We start from the raw sequence: 23,800 nt of genomic DNA on the forward strand, positions 1-23,800 counted from the left end.
TGACACATTAAAATTAAATATGTATATAAATGTACTTTTATTTGGTAATGACAAATTACCATTATACATATGTGTGTTTTTCCCCTACTTAGGGATCCTAGTATTTTCACTGACCTCACCTCAGAGTACAAGGCTCTTGGTGACTCTTAGCTGATTCAGACTGAAACATTAATGAATATGGTACAGTGATACTTAGGTATATATTAATATAGCATGTTCCACCTCAGTTTTCTGTAAGTCCTAACACACTAAACAATTGCTATCAATTTTTTCCCCAAGCAAGAGTTACATCTTTTTTATTACAAATAACTTTTTATTCAGTATTCCTGAATCCTTTTTTTCAGGGATGCAGCTATTAGGATTATGGCAGGACCTAGAGATCCAGGGCTATGATAACTGGATTTCTAAGGCTGCCCCTATTACCTGAATCTAGACACATCTGTCCTCTGCTCCTGCCAACTGTCCAGTTGTCCTGTTAAGGAAAGTGTGGATACTTTGCAAGGCATGTTCTATAGGAGAGTGCATTTTATCTGGGTACGGCAATATTACATGGAAGTCTATATGGGACCCCATAATCTCACCAAGCATGGGCAATTAAAATGTGCTGAATACTTTTTGCAAGAGAAATCCAGATTTTTTTTAAGGCAGTGCCAGAGACTGAACCCAGGACTTTGTGCATGGGAAGACGGTGCTCAACCACTGAGCTACACCCACTTCCCAGTGAGAGATAGTTTTTCTGTTTGTCTTTGTTTTTAGGATGTACCAAGGATAGAACCCAGGACCTCCCACATGGGAAGCAGGCAATCAACCACTTGAGCTACATCTGCTTCTCAAGAAAAATTCAGATTTATACACTATGTCTCTTCTGTCCAGGTACTATTTACGAAGTTTGTCTACTTTAGCAGAGAAATGCCAAGATTTGGTTTATGGTTTAAAGTGCTTATCTGATTGTTGGTGACGATTCAAAGGGGAAAAGTACATAGTGGTGTGGAGAATCATGACTCGAGATCACTTAAGGGGCTACTGCAGTCTTCCAGGTAAAAGATGAAAGTGTCTTTTTTTTTCTTTTTTTCTTTACTTCTTTCATTTATTTTCTTTTCTATGGAAGTGTCTTAAACTAGGGTTAAGACAGGCCTGACTGCATACTAGCTGTGGGGGTTAAGTAAAAGGGAGGGATGAAAGTGTTAGTAATTCTCTTACTCTTAATAACTTTATGCTACTCAGATTTGTATTACTCCATTCTACCCTTATTTGCAGTTACCTTATTTTACCATGTTAGCAGTTTCCTCCCAAGTGGTGTTTGATTTGGACTATGATATACCACATTATGTGAATAAGATATAGGGCTAGAAGCTTGGGAAGTGAACAAAAGGTGAGTAAAATGACTTCGCGTTACTAGTGATATTACTTGAATATGTGGTCTAGGAAGTACAGATTAGGCAACTTTAACTTTTTGAAGCAGAGTCAGTAATCAGAAGATAAAAAGCCAATATGGATTTTATAAAGTTTTAAGATATATTAAACATAAATGGTTATTAGCTTTTAAAAAATGGTTCTTGATTATAAATCTATTCAGTCAGAAAAATTTTATTTCAAGAAAGACTGGGGGAAAGAATATGTGACTCAGGGAACTGGGGTCCCGCCTACCATACAGGAGGCCACTGGTTTGTCCTGGTGCCTCCTAAAGAAGACAGCGAGTTGGCGTGACGGGCAGGCAAAGCAAGCTGTCACAAGTAACACAAGAAGAAAAGAACACAAAGCAGGGAGCAGAGGTTCCTGGTTCCTTCTAAAGAAGACGGTAAGCTGACACAACAAGATGACACAACAAGAGATGTAGGGGGAAAAACAGAATGAGAGACACAACAAAGTATGGAGTGAAGGTGGTTCAAGCGATTAGGTATGTCCCGCCTACATCTGAGGCCTGGGGTTGGGCTCCTGGTGACTCCTAAAGAAACAAGGAAGACAAAGAGACTAAGCAAGTGAAAAACAACAAGGGGGTGGGGAGAAATAAATAAATAAAATAAATCTTAAAAAAAAAAAGACTGGGAAACGGACTTTGGCCCAGTGGTTAGGGCGTCCGTCTACCACATGGGAGGCCCGCGGTTCAAGCCCCGGGCCTCCTTGACCCGTGTGGAGCTGGACCATGCGCAGTGCTGATGCGCGCAAGGAGTGCCGTGCTACACAGGGGTGTCCCCCGCGTAGGGGAGCCCCACGCGCAAGGAGTGCACCCATAAGGAGAGCCGCCCAGCGCGAAGGAGGGAGCAGCCTGCCGAGGAATGGCGCCGCCCACACTTCCCGAGCCGCTGACGACAACAGAAGCGGACAAAGAAACAAGACGCAGCAAAAAGACACAGAAAACAGACAACCGGGGGAGGGGAGGGGAATTAAATAAAATAAATCTTAAAAAAAAAAAAAAAAAAAGACTGGGAGGAGGGATTGTTGGAAGATGGGAAGATGTCCGAGTAGGTAGCTCTGGAATTCAGTCCTTCCTGCAGAACAACTATTAAATAGACAGGAACTGTCTGAAGCAACTCTTGAAACTCCAGAGGCCAGAATAACACTGTAGAGTAGGCAGGGAAGAGTGGGAGGAACTGGATGGTAAATTACAGTAAAGACCAGTAAATTGCTCTCTCTGCACTGGCATCCATCCCCCACTCTCCTGGCATCTTGCCATGAGATCCAGCCCCTGGCTAGCTCACTGGTGACAAAAAAGGACATAAAAACATACTTCCCCAAAATCAGGGCTGGGCATAGCTGACTGCTGATCACGGCTTTTGATTAGCAACTTTGGCTCAGCTCTTAGAGTGGGACTATTCCAACCTGCCGTGGACAGGCAGTGGAGAAGACTTAAAGAATTTGTGCTTCCTCAGGGCTGCAGGGGACAGTTAGTTGAAGAGCTGCATCTACTGGCAGGTCAAGAAAACTTAGCTTTGGGGAGCAATGGAAAAAGCTCTTGATGCCCTTCCTGATCTTCTCCCGAGGCATTTTGGAGTTGGTCTGCATTCTCTTTGTGAGTCCCTGGCCCTTTTTCAGCTGGGAAAGACTAATTTGGAAAAGTCCTCCTTGGTCTGCCTCCCCACTCCCAGAATTTGCCCTCCAGGTGAAAGCAGTTTGAGACAATCAAAGAAACTATAGACCTGACAACCTGGGGCAAAAGCTTCCTTGATATAAACATCCAGGAAACAGAAGTCTATCTTCTGAGAAAGAGAGGCAGTACTCAAACTTCTATAAACAGGGAAGTCCAAAACAGCTAACCAGCACCAGCCCAGGACAAAACAGGCTGCAAAAAGACAAGTAGGACACCGCATACTCCATTTACCTTGGACAAACCTTCCCGATAGGTGGGCCGAAGCTCAAGAACATCTCTGCCTATCACTAGCTGGTAACAAAATCAAGAACAGAGATCTTAGGGAGCAAATCGCAGAGTTAACCTTCTAAAATATTAAAATATACAGTATGCAACAAAAAAGTACATCCAAAGGAACAGGATAAAAATCCAGAAAAACCATCTAAGAAGAACCAAATGTGAACATACCAAAGACTTTAAAAAAACGATTTTAAAAATGTTTCAAGGATATGAAGGAAAATATAGAGAAAGAATTGAAGGATATCAGGAAAATAATGAACAAGCAATATGAGAATCTTAGTAAAGAGGCAGAAATTTTAAAAAGAAACCAAACAGAACTACTGGAGTTAAAGACCACAATAACTGAAATGAAAAATTCTTAGGACGGTTTCAATATCTGATTGGAGAAAGAATATGCAAATTTGCAGACAAGACAATTGAAATGAGTCAGGCTGAGGAGCAGAAAGAAAAAGAATTATAAAAAGCAAAAATAGCCTAAGAGACTTTTGAGATACCATCAAGAGTACCAATGTAGTCATTTTGGGGGGAGGAAGAGAGAAAGCGGCTGAAGAAATATTTGAAAAAATGAGAGAACTTCCCAAACTTAATAAAAGACATGAATATGCACATCCAAGAAGCCCAGAGAACAACAGGATAAACATGGAGAAAAGTATACCCCGTCATATACTGATCACACTACTGAACACAAAAAGACAAGGCGAGAATTCTGAAAGCTACAAGAGAAAAGCAACATGTTAGGAACAAGGAAGTCCCAATTAGATTAAGTGCCAATTTCTCATTAGAAACCACGGAGGCAAGAAGGCAGTAGGTTGAAATACGTAAAGTGCTGAAAGAAAATAACTGCCAACCAAGAATTTTGTATCCAGCAATTGGACCTCTATTTCACATCTTATACAAAATTTAATTCAAAATGGATCAAGGACCTAAATATAAAAGTGACAACCATAAAACTCCTAGAAGAAAATGTAGGGAAACATCTTCAAGATCTTGTGGTATGTGGTAGTAATTTCTTAAACTATACATCCAAAGCATGAGCAACAAAAGAAAAAGTAGATAAATGTGACCTCCTCCAAATTAAACACTTTTGCACTACACAGGACTCTGTTCAAAGGATGAAAAGGCAGGCGACTCAACGGAAGAAAATATTTCGCAAACACACATCCAATAAGGCTTTAATATCCATGATAAAAAAAGAGATCATATAACTCAACAGTAAAAAGACAAACTATCCGATTAAAAAATGGGCAAAAGACTTGAAAATATGATTGTCCAAAGAAGAAATACAAATGGTGAAGAAACACATGAAAAAATGTTCAGCATCACCAGCAATTAGGGAAATGCAAATCAAAACTACAAGGAGACATGATTTCACATACCTATTAGACTCACCACTATTAAAAAGTCAGAAAATGGTAAACGTTGGAGAGGATGTGGAGAGAGAGGAATGTTTATTCACTGTTGGTGGGAATGTAGAATGGTACAGCTACTATGGAGGACTGTTTGGCAGTTCTTAAGGAAACTGAAAATAGCCTTGCCATGGGACCTGTCATTACCATTGCTAGGTGTATACCTAGAAGAACTGAGAGCAGTGGCACGAATAGAAACTTGCACACCAGTGTTCATAGCAGTGTTATTCACAATGGCCAAAAGTTTGAAACAACCCAGATGTCCCTCAACCAATCAATGGATAAACAAATGGAATATTATGCAGTAGTAAGAAGAAATGAAGTCATGAAGCATATGACAACATGGATGAACCTGGAGGACATTATGTTGAATGAGGCAAGCAAGACACAAAAGGACAAATACTGTATGACTGCACTATTATGAACTACATACACTGTTAACTTCATGGAGTTAATAACTATAATATAGGTCACCAGAAAATAGATTGAGAGTAGAGAATGGAAAGCTGAGGGTTAATCTGTGCAGAAATGGTTAAAAGGTTGTTTGTAAATCTTTGGAAATGAATGGAAATGGTAAGAGCACATTATGGTGTTTTTGACTAGCAGAACTATTATATGGGGATGACAGTGGTTGAAAGGGGAAGTCTAAGGACATGTATATTACTAGAAGGAAAGCTAAAAAGTGTAACAGTGAAACTTCATATAAAATAAGAATATAGGTGATATTGTGTATGTAAGGCTGCTTTTACTAAATATAAATACAAACATACTAGCGAGAAGGAAACAGAATAGCAGATATGTAAAGCAGGGGAAACACATATTGAGAGATGATGAGTTTGTTTGTTTGGTTTTTATTATTATTATTACTGGAATAATGAAAATGCTCTAAAATGACTGAAATGATGAATGCACAACTATGTGATTATACTGAATACCAGTATTGTACACTTTGGATTGATCTATGTTTTATTAATATATATAAATAAAATTGATTAAAAAAATTTACAAGATGGTCATTACAAACTGATAAAGGGGATAAACCAACAGGAAGATGTAATAATTAAAATATATATGTACCTAACAGCAGAATCCCAAAATAAATGAAGCAAATATTGACAAATTAGAGAGGAGAAACTGATGGTTCTACATTAGTAGGATACTTTAATACATTACTTTTAATAATTGATAGAACATTTAATCAGAAAGTCACTAAGGAAATATAAGACTTGAATGATACTCTAAAACCAACTAGACCTAACAGATATACATAGAACATTTCACCCAACAACAGAATACACATTCTTATTAAGTGCACACGGATCATTCTCCAGGATAGACCATATCTTAGATTACAAAACAAATCTCAAAAACTTAAAAAATATTGAAATCATATAATGGATCTTCTCCAACTACAATGGAATGAAATGAGAAATCAGTAACAGAGGGAGAAATGGAAAATTTGCAAATATGTGGAAACTAAACAACATACTGTTAAACAACCAGTAGGTTAGAGGAAATCAGAAGGGAAATTAGGAAATATCTTAAGGTAAATAAAATGAAAATACAACATACCAAAACTTATGGGATGCAGCAAAGGCAGTGCTGAGAGGGAAATTTATAGCTCTAAAGGCTTACATTAAAAAAGAAGAAAGACCTAAAATCAGGACCTAACCTCACAACCAGAAGAAATAAAAAAAGAAGAGCAATCTGAACCCAAAGCAAGTAGAAGGAAGGAAATAAAGATGAGAGTGGAGATAAATGAAATAGAAAACAAACAAAAAAAATAAAGAGAAAATAGAAACAACAAAGCCAAAAGTTGGTTCTTTTAAAAAGATCAACAAAATTTATAAACCTTTAGCTAGGCTGACCAAAAGGAAAAAAAAAAAAAAAAAAAAGAGATGGGGGAGGGGGAAGAGGCTACAAATAATGAATATCAGAAATCAAAAGGGGACATTAACTGACCCCAGTGAAATAAAAAGGACCAGAAGAGTTTAATATGGAAAATTGTATGCCAATAAATTCAATGACCTACATGAAATGGGCAAATTCTTAGAAACCCACAAACCACCTACACTGACTCAAGAAGAAATAGAAGATATCGACAAACCGATTACTAATAAAGAGATTGAGGCAGTAATAAAAAAAACCTCCCAACACAGAAAAGCTCAGATCAGAGGGCTTCACTGTCAATATAGTGCTAGAGGTCCTAGCTGGAACAATTAGGCAAGATACCATGAGATAACATTTCACACCCCATAGAATAGCTGCTATTTTTTAAAAAAAGAAAATAACAAGTGTTGAAAAGAATGCAGAGAAATAGGAACATTCATTAATTGCTAGTGGCAATGTAAAATGGTACAGCCCTTGTGGAAGAAAGTTTGGTAGTTCCTCAGAAAGCTGAGTATAGAATTTCTATATGATCTGGCAATCCCACTACTAGATATATTCCCAAAAGAATTGAAAGCAGGGATTCAAACAGATATTCGCACACTGATGTTCAAAGCAGTATTATTCGCAATTGCCAAAAGATAGAGTCAACCAAGTGTCCATCAAATGATGAATGGATCAACAAAATGTGGTATTTGCATACAATGGAATATTATTCAGCTATAAAATGGAATGAAGTTCTCATACATGAAACAACATGAATGAACCCTGAAGACTTCGTGTTGAGTGAAACAAGCCAGACACAAAAGGACAAATATTGTATGATCTCACAGATATGAAATGATTAAATAAGCAAACTCAGTCAGAATCTAGAATACAGGTTACCAGAGGGAAGGAGTGGAGATAGGGAATGGGAAGTTAGGCTTAAATATAAAGGGTTCTATTTATAATGATGGAAATATGTTGGTAATGAATGGTGGTGCTGGTAGCACAACATTGTGAATGTAATTAACAGCACTGTAATATTTATCAATGTGGTTAAAAAAGGAAATGTTAGGTTGTAAAATGGTAATAGAATAAAATAAAATAAAAAAATCCATGGAAATGCACTACACAAACTGTGAATCCTAAATTAAACCATGGACTATAGTTTAACAGTACAATTATAAAAATGTGCTGTCATCAAATGTTACAAATGCTCCATACCAATGCAAGGTGTTAATAATATGGTGGCATATGGGAATCTTGTATTTTATGCATGATTATTCTGAAAAACCACAATTTCTCAAAAAAAAAAATATATACATTTTAAAAAAGAAAGAATGGCAGTACAGCAAAGTGAATCTATGAATTTTGATACTCTTTGGAATTGATTCAACAAAACCATTCTTGTATGACAAAGAGCAAGAACATCTATTGAGCACCCACCATGTTGAAAGCAAGTTCAAAGCAAAATCATGCTTGCATGACGAATGGAGCGCCCATCAAAACAAACATCAGCTTCTAAAATATGGTTTAAGCTTCAGAATACGGAGTGGGTGTAGCTGAAAGAACACAGGCTAATTTAGAGTGAAGCAGACCTGGCAATGAATCTCAGTTCTGATTTTCACTGGCTGTGTGTCCCCGAGGGGAAGTTATTTAATAGTTTTCCACCTCAGATTTCTCAGCTCTAAAATGGCGATTCCACCATTTAGCATTAAATGAAATATTCTATGGCTGTAAATGTATATTCTATGGCACTCAGTAACAGTGAGTTCATTTTTTTTGCTTACCCTGGAACAAGTTATACCAATAAAATAAAGTGCTTAAGTTCATGTGTGTAATAGGGGGCAAAGTATTTGACACATGAATCTGTCTGTGGGGGAGGTCAGAAGGCCTCTTGGAGAAAAGGTCATTTGCACTGATCTTCATCAATGAGCAAGAAGTAACTAGGTATGTTAACGGAGGGAGGGAATCTGGACAAAGGCAGTAGCATGTACAGAAGTATGTAACTGATAACAAGACACTGGGAGGGCAGGGAACTTTAAATGATCTGACATGGCTGGATTATGGGTCACTGCAGTAACTCTAAGAACTAATACTGCTGAATGGGATAGTGGGTATTTGGTTTAATAATAAAAATTAATAGTTAATATTTACTGACCACTTACTAGGTACCTGGCACCCATTTAAATGTTTTTATCTTTATCAGATTGTTATGAGGTTTAATCAAGTTAGTAGATGTTAAATGCATAGAACAGTATTTAGGCCATAGTAAGCCTTCAATAACTGTGAATTATTAATAATATTGCTTTTTCTGGATATTAAGAATTTAAGTAATTTATTAGGAATCAAGGTTATTTTTCATTAGTGAGAAATTAGGATTGAGAAAGGTAAAGTTTCTGAAGAGAACAGGAGTCTGAGACTCTAGCCAAACCTACAGGATTTGCAGAAATAGTAGATGCTCATGCAAAACAGGTGACCATAATCTGCTCTAGTGTATGACCTGCAAGGAATACATGTTTGTGCTCAGGGGCAGGCCCTGAGAAATGAGAGCTGGCAGTGAGATAGACGAAAAAAGCAGAGGCCAAGGGAATTTAGCTCACTGGTATGAAAATCAACTGAAGGACTGATTCTGACCCAGATAAAGATGAAAGTGTAAAATGGACGAGGCTAAATGGCATAGGTGAATATATGCTAGAATATAAAAGCTCCATGAGGGCAGGGATTAAAAAAAAATTTTTTTTTTGAGGGCAGGGATTTTTGTCGGTTTCATTGTCTGCTACATATCTCTAGTGCCTAGAGTAGTGCTTGGGAGAATTAGTATATAAACATTTTTGTGGCTCAGAAATAGAAGGGGGAAGATGGCAGACTATAAAGACACAGGACTCTCTTCTCTCCCAGAAAAATAGCCAGAGGACAGGCAGATGGCCTGGAAAAAAGTCTTGTAGGGTTTAGGACACTAGGGCAAGGCTGGATACTACTCAGAGGACAGAGAGGCAAAGGAAAACAATTGCGATGGCAATACTGTGGGTTAAAAACCAAGCTCCAGCTGCTGGGACCCCCCCACACCACAGACACTTGAATTATCAGGCCCCAGGGTTGACGGCTACAGAAAATGGGGACCCCAGGCATCCACCTCTCCAGGAAAGGGGAAAGAGAGGGACACAGCCTAAGGCTGATTCGGCTTTTGACCCACAAATTTGGTCTGCTGTGTCCCAGAAGCCCTTCCAGACTGGGGGTGCTATGCCATTGTTTATCTTGGATGCTGGGAAGGGACTAAAGAGATCTGACCCTCTCAATCTTCCTCTCTACCAACCAGAACTGGTTGTGAGGATCCAGACAGGAACTGAGTTACTTTCTACCTGGCTAAAGGGAGGGGGCTGCCAACAAAGGTTGAAGAACTGTCTCTGAGAAGAGAAAGTTTGAAAAATGAGGCTCTTAGCCTCCAGGCAGGAACCTCTGTCACACGAATTCAGTCCTTGTTGCAGCAAACAGGCTCCAGAAAGGCACTGAACTGAGAGGGCTTCAAAAGGGCACCATCTGCTGGTGCACTACGGAAGTGCAGAAAAATAAGTAGGCTTTTTTCAGGCCTTTACAACCTCCCTCCCCAAGATCCTAGGAAGTGGGTCCACAACCCATTATTGGGCCCTGGGCACAGGTTTGAGCAACTAACAAGGACAATCCTAAAGACCCAGAACAGGCAAAATCAAGAATCAGATGTGAGGTAACACACAGCGTCCTGCCAGGAAAACCCAACAAAAGAGTGAGAAATTGAGCATCTGAGTAATATCACTATCCTAATAAAATACCTAGACATCAGCAAAAAATTACAAGCCATATTAAGAAAATTACAAAAATTACAAACCATATTTATAAAATGAAAGAAATGGCCCAGGAAAAAGAGTAAATCAAAGCCTCAGAAGAGACAGGATTTCAGACAACTAATCAATAAAATGCACACAAATTTCTAAAAATCAAATTAATGAGATGACTAAAGAGATAAAGGACAAGAAGAGACTGAGCGAGCACAAAAAAGAATTTGAAAACCTGAGCAGAAAAGTAACAGAGCTCATGGGAATGAAAGACATGGTAGGTGAGATCAAAAACACATTAAACAACAGCAAGCTCGAAATGAAAGAAGAATAAGTGATACTGAGGAGAGAACAGCTGAAATTGTAGAGAGAAAAGAAAAGAGAGGAAAGGATGGAAAAAATTGAGCAGGGGCTCAGGGAGTTGAATGACAACATTAAACACAACACATACATGTTTTGTCATGGGAGTTCCAGAAGGAGAAGAGATATGAAAAGGGGCAGAAAGATTATTTGAGGAAATAATAACTGAAAATTTCCCAAGTCTCATGAAAGAAATGAACTTATATGTCCAAGAAGTACAGTGTATCCCAATCAGAATAAATCCAAATAGATCTACTCCAAAACACATACTATTCAGAATGTCAAACATCAAAGAAAAAGAGAAAATTCCAAGAGCAGCAAAGGAGAAGCAAATCTTCACATACAAAGTATACCCAGTAAGACTTAGCATGGATTTCTCATCAGAAATCATGGAGGTGAGAACACCTGCTATGATACAATTAGGAAACTGAAAAGAGAAAAACTGCCATCTGAGAATTCTTGATGCAGAAAAATTATCCTTCAAATATGAAGGTGAGTTTAAAATATTCACAAACAAATGGAAACTAAGAGAATTTGTAAAAAATAACCCACTTTTGCAGGAAATATTAAAGGAATGCATATAGCTTGAAATAAAAAGACAAGAGAGAGGCCTGCTGGAGAGTATAGAAGAAAGAAAAAAGGATAACTAAAAGAGCAAAAAGACAGATGAAAATAAGATAGGACATATGAAAATCAAAGAATAAAATGGGGAAATAATGCATTTACAGTAATGTTATTGAATGTGAATGGATTAACCCCCCAATCAAAAGATAGAGGCTGACAAATGGATAAAGAAACATGAGCCATCCATATGTTGTGTACAAGAGACTCACTTTAGACCCAGGGAAACAAACTGGCTGAAAGTGAGAGGTTGGAAAGTTACTCCATGCCAACAGTAATCAAAAAAGAGCAGGGTAGCTATACTAGTATCAGACAAAACAGGCTTTAAATGCAAAAAAACTAAAAGAGATACAGAAGGCCATTATATATTAATAAAGGGACAACCCACCAGGAAGATATAACAGTCAATATATCAATGCACCAAACCAGGGTGTCCCAAACTACATGAGACAAACTCTGGCAACTCTGAAGGGAGAAATAGACATCTCTATAATAGTCGCTGGAGACTCCTACACACCACTCACACCATTAGATAGAACAACTAGACAGAAGATCAACAAGGAAACAGAGAACTTGAACAATATGATAAACGAGTTAGACCTAACAGACATTGCAACCAAACTCAGAGGGTTATACATTCTTTTCAAGTGCTCATGGATCTTTCTTCAGGACAGACCCAATAATAGGTCACATTGCAGCTCTCAATAAATAAAAAGATTAAAATTATACAAGCAGCTTCTCAGATCATAATAGAATGAAACTGTAAATCAGTAATAGACAGGAAAGAGTAAATGTGCAAATGTGTGGAGGCTAAACAACACACTCCTACAAAATCTGCGTGTCGAAGAAATTACAAGTGAAATCAGTAAATATATTGAGGAAAATGAAAATGAGAACACAACTTATCAAAACATATGGGGAAGCGGATGTGGCTCAAGTGTTTGGGCTTCTGTCTACTACACAGAGGGACCCAGGTTCGATCCCCAGGGCCTCCTGGTAAAGGTGTGCCCAGGCTGCGAGGCAGTGCCCACGTGGCGAGCCACGCAGCAAGATGATGATGTAACCAAAAGAGAGATGAAGGGGAGTGTCAAGGCGAGGCGCAACAGAAACCAGGAACTGAGGTGGTGCAAGTGACAGGGAACCGCTCTCCACATTGGAGGTCCCCAGAATTGAATTCCAGTGAATATTAGAGGAGAAAACAAGAAGAGAAGACAAAAACAGAGAGAAATAGACATAGAAGATCACAGAGTGAATGGACACAGACGGCAATATTAGCAGGGTGGGGGGAGGGAAAACGGAAAAATACAAAAATTATGGGATATAGGGAAGGCAGTCCTGAGAGGGAAATTTATACCTTTGAATACTTACATTTAAAAAGAATAAAAAGCTAAAATCAAAGATCTAACTGAACTGGAGAAATGAGAAAAAGAACAGTAAACCAATCCTGAATCAAGTAGAATGAAAGAAATAATAAAGATTAGAGCAGAAAGAAATGAAATTGAGAAAAAAAAAAAAGAGAAAATCAACAAAACCAAAAGCTGGTTCTTTGAGAAGATAAATAAAATTGACAACCCCCTAGCTAGACTAACAAAGAAAAAAAGAGAGAAGATGCAAATAAATACAATCAGAAACAAAAGGGGGGACGTTATGACTGATCCCACACAAATAAAAAGGTTTATAAGTGGATATTATGAGAAACTATATGCCAACACATTAGACAACCTAAATGAAACAGGCAAATTCCTAGAAATGTACAACCTACACTCACACTGCAGAAATACAAGAACTTAACAAATCACATTTAAAGAGATCAAATATGCAGTTAAAATCTGCCAGCAAAGAAACGTCCAGAACCAGATATCTTCACAGGTGAATTCTACCAAGGATTTTGAAAAGAATTAACATCAATCCTGTTAAAACTCTTCCAAAAAATTGAAGATGAGGGAAAATTACCCAATACATTTTATAAGCCAAACATCATCCTAATACTTACGCCAGAAAAAGATACAAGTAAAGAAAATTGCAGACCAATCTCTCTACTGAACATAGATGCAAAAATTAAAACAAAATACTTGCAAATCAAATCTAACAGCACAGCAAAAGACTTATACATCATGACCAAGTGGGATGTATTCCTGGTATGCAAGGCTGGTATAACATCATAAAATCAATTAGCTTCATATACCACATTAACAAAGTGAAGGGAAAAAACCACATGACCATCTCAATTAATAGAGCAAAGGCATTTGACAAAATCCATCATCCTTTCTTGATAAAAATATTTTGAAAGATAGGAATAGAAGGGAAATTACTCAACATGATAAAAGGCATATATGAAAAACCCACAGCTAACATTGTACTCAGTGGGGAAAAGTTGAAAGCTTTCCCTAAGATCGGAAACAAGGATGCCCACTGTCACTATTGTTATTCAACATTGTACTACTAATAGAAGTTTGAGCTAGTGCAATTAGACAAGAAAAAAAATTAAAGGCACCCAAACAGGAAAAGAGGAAGTAAAACTCTCTATTTCCAGATTACATGATCCTAAATTTATCTAAAATGTGTACAACAAAGCTACTTTGGCTAATAAACAAGATCAGCAAAGTGGCAGGATAAGAGATCAACACACAAAAATCAGTAATGTTTTTGTAACTAGTATCAAACACTCTGAGGAGGAAATCAGGGAAAAAATTCCACTTACAATAGCAACAAAAAGACTCAAGTACCTAAGAATGTAACCAAAGTAGTACAGGAACTATATGCAGAAAACTACAAAACAATGCTAAAAGACATCAATGAAGGCCTAAACAAATGGATTGGAAAATTAAATATCATGATGATGTCAATACTACCCAAACTGATTTATAGATTCAATGCAAAACCAATCAAAATTCCAACAGCTTACTTTAGAGAAGTAGAAAGGGCAGTTACCAAATCCTGAAGAGAAAGTAAATCCAAATAGCTAAATGCATTCTAAAAAAGAAGAATGTTGTGGGAGGAATTTCACTGCCTGACCTTGAAACATATTACAAAGCTACAGTGGTCAAAAAAGCATGGTACTGGGGGGAAGCAGACTTGGCCCAATGGATAGGGCATCCGCCTACCACATGGGAGGTCCGCGGTTCAAACCCCGAGCCTACTTGACCCGTGTGGAACTGGCCCACATGCAGTGCTGATGTGTGCAAGGAGTGCTGTGCCATGCAGGGGTGCCCCCCGAGTAGGGGAGTCCCACACACAAGGAGTGTGCCCCGTAAGGAGAGCCGCCCAGCGCAAAAGAAAGTTCATTACTGCCCAGGAATGGCGCCACACACATGGAGAGCTGACGCAGCAAGATGATGCAACAAAAATAGACACAGATTCCCGTGCCACTGACAACAGAAGCGGATAAAAAAGAACATGCAGCAAATGGACACAGAGAACAGACAACAGGGGGAAAAGGGGAGAGAAATAAATAAAAATCCTTAAAAAAAAAAAGCATGATACTAGCATAAAGACAGACACATCAATCAGTGGAATAGGATTCAGAGTACAGAAATAAACCCTCACCTCTATGGGCAACTGGTTTTTGACAAACCTACCAAATTCATGTTAAAGGGACAGAACAGTTTCCTTAACGAATACTGCTGGGAGAACTGGATATCTACAACCAAAAGAATGAAAGAGGACCCCTATCTCACTCCCTACACAAGAATGAACTCAAAATGGATCAAAGACCTAAATATAAAACCAGGACCATAAAATTACTAGAAGAAAATGTAGGAACACATCTTCAAGATTTCGTAGTAGGTGGTGGTTTCTTGGACTTTATACCCAAAAACAAAAGAAAAAATATATAAATGGGACCTCCTCAAAATTAAACATTTTTCACCTCACAAGACTTTGTCAGAAGTGTGAAAAGGCAGCCGAGTCAATGGGAGAAAATATCTGGAAATGACATGTCTGATAAGGTTTAATATGCAGCATATACAGAGATGTTACAACTCAACAATAAAAAGAGAAACAACACAATTAAAAAATGCCCAAAATACTTGAATAGACATTTGTCCAAAGAAGAAATAAAGATGGAATGAGCAAGATGCTGCAAACAGGAGGAAGCAGAAGTGGCTTAAGTAGTTGGGCACTTGCCTCCCACATGGGAGGTCCCAGTTTCGGTTCCTGGTGTCTCCTAAAGAAGAGGAGCAGACAATGAGCAGACAGAGAGGGAGGCATCTCAGGATGAGTGGGGGGATAAAAATAATAAACAAACAAACAAAAAATGATAGGGGTCTCCTGATGGAAGCATACAATTCTATGTACAAAGAACTCTTGACAGCATATAGGTAGACAGATAAACAGAATCACAATGATTAAACCTCTAGACCTACCAATCACCAACTTATAGGCAACATGGGGTAGATGACTATATTAAACAACAACACAAAGATATAATTAGCAGGATTTGGTCTGTGGGAAATGACCCAGTCTTTTCAACAAATAAATTACAAGAAGAATTTTTTTAAAAAAGAGGGAGACTCTATAAGTTAAAAGAGAATTAAGATGGCATGAGTGTAGCTCAGTGGTTTTGTGCCTGCCTCCCACATAAGAGGTTCCAGGTTCAGTCCCTGGTATATCCTTAAAAACCAACCAAACAAAAAACACATTAAAAAAAGATATTTAATCATCAAATACAATGAATGTGCCACACTAATGAAAGAGGTTGTTGATGTAGGAGGAGTGGGGGTGAGGTGCGGGGAGTGGGGGTATATGGGAATCTCTTATATTTTTTAACGTAACATTTTGTGTGATCTATACACCTTTAAAAAAAAGATAAGAAAAATTAAAAAAAAAAGACATTTAAGGGAAGCGGACTTGGCCCAGTGGTTAGGGCGTCCGTCTACCACATGGGAAGTCTGCGGTTCAAACTCCGGACCTCCTTGACCTGTGTGGAGCTGGCCCATGTGCAGTGCTGACGTGCGCAAGAGTGCCATGCCACACAGGGGGTCCCCACTCAGGAGAGACCCATGCGCAAGGAGTGCACCCCGTAAGGAGAGCTGCCCTGCGCGAAAGAAAGTGCAGCCTGCCCAGGAATGGCGCCGCCCACATGGAGGTTGACACAGCAAGATGATGCAACAAAAAAAGAAACACAGATTCCCGTGCTGCACAGAAGCGGACAAAGAACACGCAGCAAATAGACATAGAGAACAGACAATTGGGGTGGGGGCAGGGAGGAGAGGAGAGACATTAAAAAAAAAAAAGACATTTAAGAAATATATCATTTAAAAGATATACATACATTATTCAGATTATGACTTGAACTAGAAAATATTATGAGATAATTGGGAAATATGAACACTGACATTATTTGATGATAAAGAATTATTTTAATTTGTTGTCCAAGTATGTTTAAAGACAGATTCATCTCTTAGAGATGTATACTGATACATTTATGTATGAAATGGAATGATGCCTGGGGTTTGCTTCAAAATAGCTGTGTGTGCATGTGTGCATGAAGAATAAATGAAATAAGACAGGGCAAAGTTGATAACTATTTAAGCTAGTTACATGGGGGTTCATTTTACTCTTCTATTTTATTATGTGTGACCTTTTCCCCACAAAAATTAGAGGGGTCAGTGGAAGCATAATTTTGGTTAACACAGTCATGAGAGATGACAAAATTCGAGGAGTCATTGATGAAGTGAAAGAAGCCATTACACATGAAGGAGTCCAGAGAACTGAGGGGACATGGTGTTGGATGGTGTGGCAGTTTGATATTATTTATGAATTCCAAAAAGGGGTATTATGTTTGTAAACTGGTCTGTTTCTCTGGGCACGATACTCTTTGATTGTATTAGATTAAGATGAGATGTCTGATTAAATTGCATTAAGAGTAATGCATGTCATTAAAGTGCAACTCAGTGTTAAGTCCCAGCATCGTTGGGTTGATAAAACTGACTCTCAAATGAAAGTAGACTCACAAGAAAAGCACACAGAAGAATAGAGACAGCTCAATAGACACGGCAGAGGCTCTGGGAAGAGAGATGATCCTGATAGTCTACAGCTGACCTTGTGAAGACACTAGAGCAGCTGAGACCAGAAAGAAATGAGCCCTGGGAAGAGAGAAGAGCCTTATATCAGCCTACAACTGAGATCAGAAGAAGCTGGGTCCACGGAGCTTTAAGAGAAAAAAGGCAGGCTGAACTTTCACAGATGTTGCCTGCCATTTTGCTTCAACACGTAGTGCAGCAGTTTGATATTGTTTATAAATTCCAAAAATAAATACTAGATTATGTTCATGAACTGGTCTTTTCCTCTGGGCATATTAGATTATATTAGATTTAAAAGTTTCACTTTTACTTGATTAAATAATGATTAAGGCTTTGATTGGGCCACACCATTAGGATATTGAGTCCCCACCCTTTTGGTGGGTGGGGACTCACAGAAACACCACCCCAAAGAGAAGAGAGGTTGGAGTTTTAATCCTGGAGCCTGGAAAGGTAGAGGTTCTGGAAAGAGAGATGAGCCATTTGCCAGATAGCTTACAGCTGGGCTTGTGGAGAGAGCAGAGCAGCTGAGCCCGGAAAGAAATGAGACCTAGGAGAGAGACAAGAATGGAGGAAGACTGAACCCTCGAGACGGTGCGTCCCATCTTGTGCCAACATGTGGAAACAGACTTTGGTGAGGGAAGTAACTTATGCTTTACGGCCTTGTGACTGTGAGCTTCTACCCCAAATAAATACCCTTTATAAAACCCAACAAATTTCTGGTATTTTGCATCGCACCCCTTTGGCTGACTAATAAACGTGGCAACAGAGTTTGGTAAGGAAGTAATCTTGATTTGGACTCTTTAGGCCCTTGTGACTGTAAGCTTCTATCCTAAATAAATACCCTTCATACAAGCCAACAGAATTCTGGTACTTTGCATCAGCATTCCTTTGGCTAATACAGATAGCCACTGGGAAGATACCCAAGATAATGCCAAGACTCAGAGTGAGGAAGAGGGAGGTGTTTGGTGGCAAAGCCTCTGGTGAATGAAAGGGAGTGCCTGGTAGATGGGTAGATGACAGTAACAGTGAAGGGGAAAGATGGTCTAGCCCAAAAGCAGAAGGCTAGAAGGGCAATTGTCTGGAAGCATCAATGTGGAACAAGTTATCAACCAGCCATCAATTAGCCCTGCGGTCTGAGAAAATCATCACTTCTAGAGAAAGCAGCAGGGAGAGTGGTGTCACCAGAAGGGCTTGTTTCTATTGCAGCAAGGAAGTGTAGACAGTGAGGAAAGGCTGGTGAAGACCTCAGGATGTAGGGGCATTTATTCTTCATGGATGAGTTTGGCAGTGGGGAGGAATGGGCATGGGTCACAGCAACGATGTACTGAACAGTGAAGGGCTGAGAATGAGTTTGAGAATCCATGTCTAGGGGCACTGACTTGTACATAGACAACGCTTTTCTCAAGGGGAGGGTGAGCACTGGACCATGTGGGTTCCAGTGGACAGAATACTGCATTGAAAAAAACATTTTCAATCTAAAATGGATATAGGAGAAGTAGGATGTGGCTCAAGCAACTGGGTTCCTATCTACCATATAGGAGGTTCACGGTTCAATTTCCAGGGCCTCCTGGTAAAGGCAAGCTGGCTTTTGAAGCAAGCTGGCCCCAGTGGAGTGCTGGCCTGTGCAGCAAGGTGGACTGAGTGGAGAGCTGGTGCAGCAAGATGATGCAATATAAAGAGACAGAGAGGACAGACAATAAGAGATGCAGCAGACTAGGGAGCTGAGGCGGTGCAAGAGATTGAGCAACTCCTCGCACTCTGGAAGGTCCCAGTATCAGTTCCCAGTGCCACCTAAAGAGAAGACAAGCATACGCAAATGGACACAGAGAGCAGACTGGGGGTAGGGGGAGGATAAATAAATCTTTAAAATGGATATAGCAAGTTTTGCTTTTAAAAAGGGTTAGTCTTACCCTGCCTTATAATTAAACTTTTAATTTAACTGTGATAAACTGTTATGTATTCCTAACTTCCAAATTAATACCCATTATGTGAGAACACCAAATCAATATTATTATTTCAATATTAAAACCGATTATCACACAATGACCCAAGGCTGTTTCCCCTTATTCTGTAATATGGCTGTTCTCTATTGGCTCTCCATACCTCATATTTATACACAAAGCATACTTGTGAAACTCGAGCCTTGTGTAACTGAACCTTGAATGCAGATCCTTTCCTCCACAACAGAAGCAAAAAACAAAAAAAAATTTTAAAAATTAAAAAAAAAAGGAAAAAAGAAAACAAAGTACAGAATGCATGAGAATATCACTACTATAAACTAGAAAGTTCTAATAAAGCATGGCAGTTAAGAATGGGACTTTTTTTGTGTGTGTGTGGTGCACAGCTTCTCATGAGGCATGTAAAAGCCAAATGGCCTCACTAATGATGATAGTGATGATGCTAACAGCTAAAACTTGCTAAGTGCCACCGGGTTCTACTCCAAGCACTTTTTATTGGCTCTTTTAAGTCTCACAATAACCCTATAAGTTAGTATATTATTCCCCCCATTTTATACATAAGGAAAGCACAGGGAGATTAAATAACTTGCTCAACATCACACAGCTAGTAAGAAGCAGAGCTGGGACTGGCAAGTAGATGCTCTGGCTCCAGATGCAAGCTCTGCCTTTAAATGCAAAGTAATGCATTCGAAGTCCTAATGCTGATTTCTTGTTACATGAATGAGAACATATTTGTGCCACAGTATTTTGAAAATTCACTTCATCAGATACAAGAGACATATCATTTATAGAAGAGAAATAAACCTTCAGTTGACAGAAAGTGTGCGTACTGAAAATTTTTTGTGTGTACAGGGTAACTTTGCTCTTCCTTGCTTAATTCCCTCCCTTCCTCCTACCCAAATTAGGTAGAAAAGCCTACAGACTTCCCATTGTTTATTAGCATTGAGCCACTCCATTCCCTATCATTTTGGTGTGCATCTCTGAATTTCACTGGGTCCAGTAAAAGCAAAAGCTTGAGAGGCAAGCCATAGTTGGGTCAGTTTATCAAGAATTCTGAGTCATATTATTGTATCAATATGAGAGGTATTGATTCTTACTGACACTAAAGAAACATATTCTAATTTTAGCTCTTATTTAAGAAATACTGTGCATAATTTAAAATCATGGCCCCTTATTAATGGTGGTGGTGGGGGCTCCCCTATTTGTGAAGGATCAAGTAAAAATGATTAAGCATTTTGCAAATAGGAATTTCTCAAATATAACATCAAGGTGGCAGTGTTGTGTTGAGGAAGGAGGCTAGGACTAAAATTCAAGGAAATGGTGAGGCTAATCAATACAGCTATGCGCAGATCTTAGGCAACTTAATTAACCTCTCTGGCCCTCAGTTGCCTGGGTAGAAATTGATGTTCCACCAGACAGTTGTCTCTAAGGTCTATGACGATATTTTTTGGGGTTTGTTTACAGTGCATTTATTAATATAAAAAATGTTAAAAAGGAAAAAAAAAAACAAACCCTCATTTTCAGTTCTCCAATGGCTCTCATCCCTCCCTCTTGCCCACCCAACTCCTGACCCACTTCCTCATGGCCAGTTCAAAATCGAATCTGTTCACTATTGTTTAACACAAAACAACCAGTGACAGGGATGTAGGGGAAGAAGGTGGGGAGAGAGGCAGAGTCCACCCAAGGATAGGCCAGGTGGAGGTTCACAGATTTCAAATGAAAATGTCAGTGGTTTCACAATGACAGTCTAACTAAAATGGGCTGGACAGGAAACAGAGCAGGCCCATCGGAGGGTTTATAAAATGTACAGCAATGACATTTTAACAGCCTTTTTCTTCTGGACAACAAAATTTAGGCATGGATAAGGTACAGCTAATTTCTTTCTGGTTTGTTCTAGGAACAAACAGGAAAGGTAAAGAAAACACATGTAAACATATGGAAAGGGAAGTTTTAAGGACTGCTAAAGATTTACTCCTTCAGGCACCAAACCTTTATAAAAAAATTCTGATGGAACTTTTTTTTTTAAACAAACTTCCACACCTTCTCAAATCTGTAAACTTTCAAAGAACATAATTTAATCTAAAAAAAACAAATATTAAGGGTCATCTTGTTTTTCCTATTAGACCATACATGGTAGTTATTACTAAAGCTAGGAACGGTGACTGAGATAGTCCCTATCACTTCCTGCTGTTACCTGTTATAACCATGTTTGTCTTTTCCTTCTCTCTCCTGGTGCTCTTCTTTCATACTCCCCTCACAACACCGCAGACACTTGGATTACATGGGACAGAATTTAAAATATTGTTGACAAATGTAATACCCTGTAACTAACTGGTAGGCTTCTCATCTACAAAACCTTTACCATATTTTAAAGAACAAAAATAATGTGCTGCTATTTCTATTTCACTTGCTCTCCAGTATGTAAAGAATGAAAATAAGAAGGGAAATGGCCATAATGCAGACAACCACCTAAAATTATAAAGGACAGGGCTAATGGTCTAAGATTGACAACTCTCAACCCACGAATCAAGCAGGGATTGTTCTTAAAAGCATTAACTTTATTGAGGTATAATTTACAATTACATACAAAATATACCCATTCAAGTGTTCAGTTTGATGCATTTTGATAGATGTATATACATCTGCCTATCCCAAACAACATATAAAATATTTCTATCACCCCAAATATTTCTCTAGTCTCCCTCTGCAGTCAATTCTCTCAAATACCCTTAGCTTACAGGTAACCACTGTTCTGCCTTCTGCTATAGTTTCCTTGTTCTAGAACTTAATAGAATCCATCCACTAATAATCACCATGTTTTTGTGATTCATCTACATTGTTGTGTGTATCAGTAGCTCGCTTCTTTTTATTACTGAGTAGTATTCCACTGAATGGATATACCATTGTGTGTGCACCAATAGTTAGTTCCTTTTGTATTACTAGTAGTATTCCACTGAATGGATAAACCGATTTGTTTATCCAGTCATCTGTGGACAGGCTTTTTGATTGTTTCCAGTTTTTGACTAATAAGAATAATGCTATGTGGTTATATAACCATGTATATTTAACTTTAAAAGAAATTGCCAAAATGTTCTCCAAAATAGTTGTACCATTTTACACTCTTACCAGTACTGTAGGAGTTCTAGTTACTCAATATCTTTGTCAACATTTGGTAACCTCAAACTTCTTACCTTCAGCAATTCTACTGGGTGTGTAATGGAACCTCATTAAGGTTTTAATCTGCATTTCCCTTGCTCATAATTAATGATGCTAAACATTTACCTAAGTTTCGATTATACATATAATTTTTTTTCAATCGCAATGGAATACAGTCTCTAAGGAGTGTTATTTATTACGGTACGTTTATTTCCATACAAGATTATTTTATAGAAGATTATAGAGTACTAACACTATAAGTCACAAAAAAAGATCAATTTATGGAACTAAGTCCAACTTAGTACAGTATTTACATTTCGCCCTGACTAAAACAAGCTCCTAGTTGCAAGACGGAGTTATGTTGCCATGTCTACTGCCACCATCTGGTAATGTTAAAAACAAAGACACCACACATCCTGTTTTTGGCCAGGAAAAGTCAAATTTCCATTCAACTCTTTTTCTCATGTATGCATCTTTGAAAGTATAGAATGCTAATTGATTTGCTCTTTAATTTTAACTACTTTTAAAGAAAGTACATCACAAAAATGACAAATAGCAAAATATTTTAGATCTCCCAAATCCAGGGCAGATGCTCTGTGAAGCAAGTACCTCTTTCCTATTTGTTGCAAGACACTTGTCAAATTCCTTTAGAATGCTAAAGATATCCTATCTCAAGGATAACAATTATTTCCTGACTTAAATCGTAGACTACTAGAAGAAGAAAAAAAGCGTTCAATACTTTTAGTCCCTTACTGCACAATTCAAGATATTCCCTCGGTTGTGCAATAATTGTCCTTTGCATATCCACAAATGTTTGTTTACCCTAGTTCTTTTTTTACTCCCCTGCCAGCCCAAGGAATTCCCAGATCCAATCCGAACACAACATAGCTGTGACCGGAAAAGACAACGGCTTTTCCCGACCCTTTGCTCACTTATCTGAGGTTTCTTCCGGAGTTCGCTCTTTCACAGGGTCCCTCACTCTGCACTACGGAAAACCGCGCGGAGCTAGCACCAGCTGTGCGGAGCGGTACCACGCTCCCGCACCCCTTCGGGGAGGGTTTTGCGGGACCCCGAGGCAGGGGTGGTTTATTGGGGCCCGGAATGGTTCCCTTTCTCGGGTCCCCTCAAGCACCAACCGAGTGCGCTGGCGCTCTGGCCACGTCGGCGCGCCCCGTGATCGCCGCCCGCTGGCCCGGTGGCCCGCCCGAAGCCCCTCGGCGGCCCCGCC

The 23,800-nt window shown here is 38.9% G+C and overlaps 1 protein-coding gene across 2 annotated transcripts in view; it reads right to left on the bottom strand.

The window, feature by feature from the left end:
* SLC17A5 (solute carrier family 17 member 5) overlaps positions 1-23,800 on the bottom strand; it is an 80,525-nt gene that overhangs the window by 56,203 nt on the left and 522 nt on the right. The gene's annotated exons all lie outside the window — the stretch shown is intronic.

The sequence above is a fragment of the Dasypus novemcinctus genome, chromosome 11, assembly GCF_030445035.2.
Source record: "Dasypus novemcinctus isolate mDasNov1 chromosome 11, mDasNov1.1.hap2, whole genome shotgun sequence".
NCBI lineage: Eukaryota > Metazoa > Chordata > Mammalia > Cingulata > Dasypodidae > Dasypus > Dasypus novemcinctus.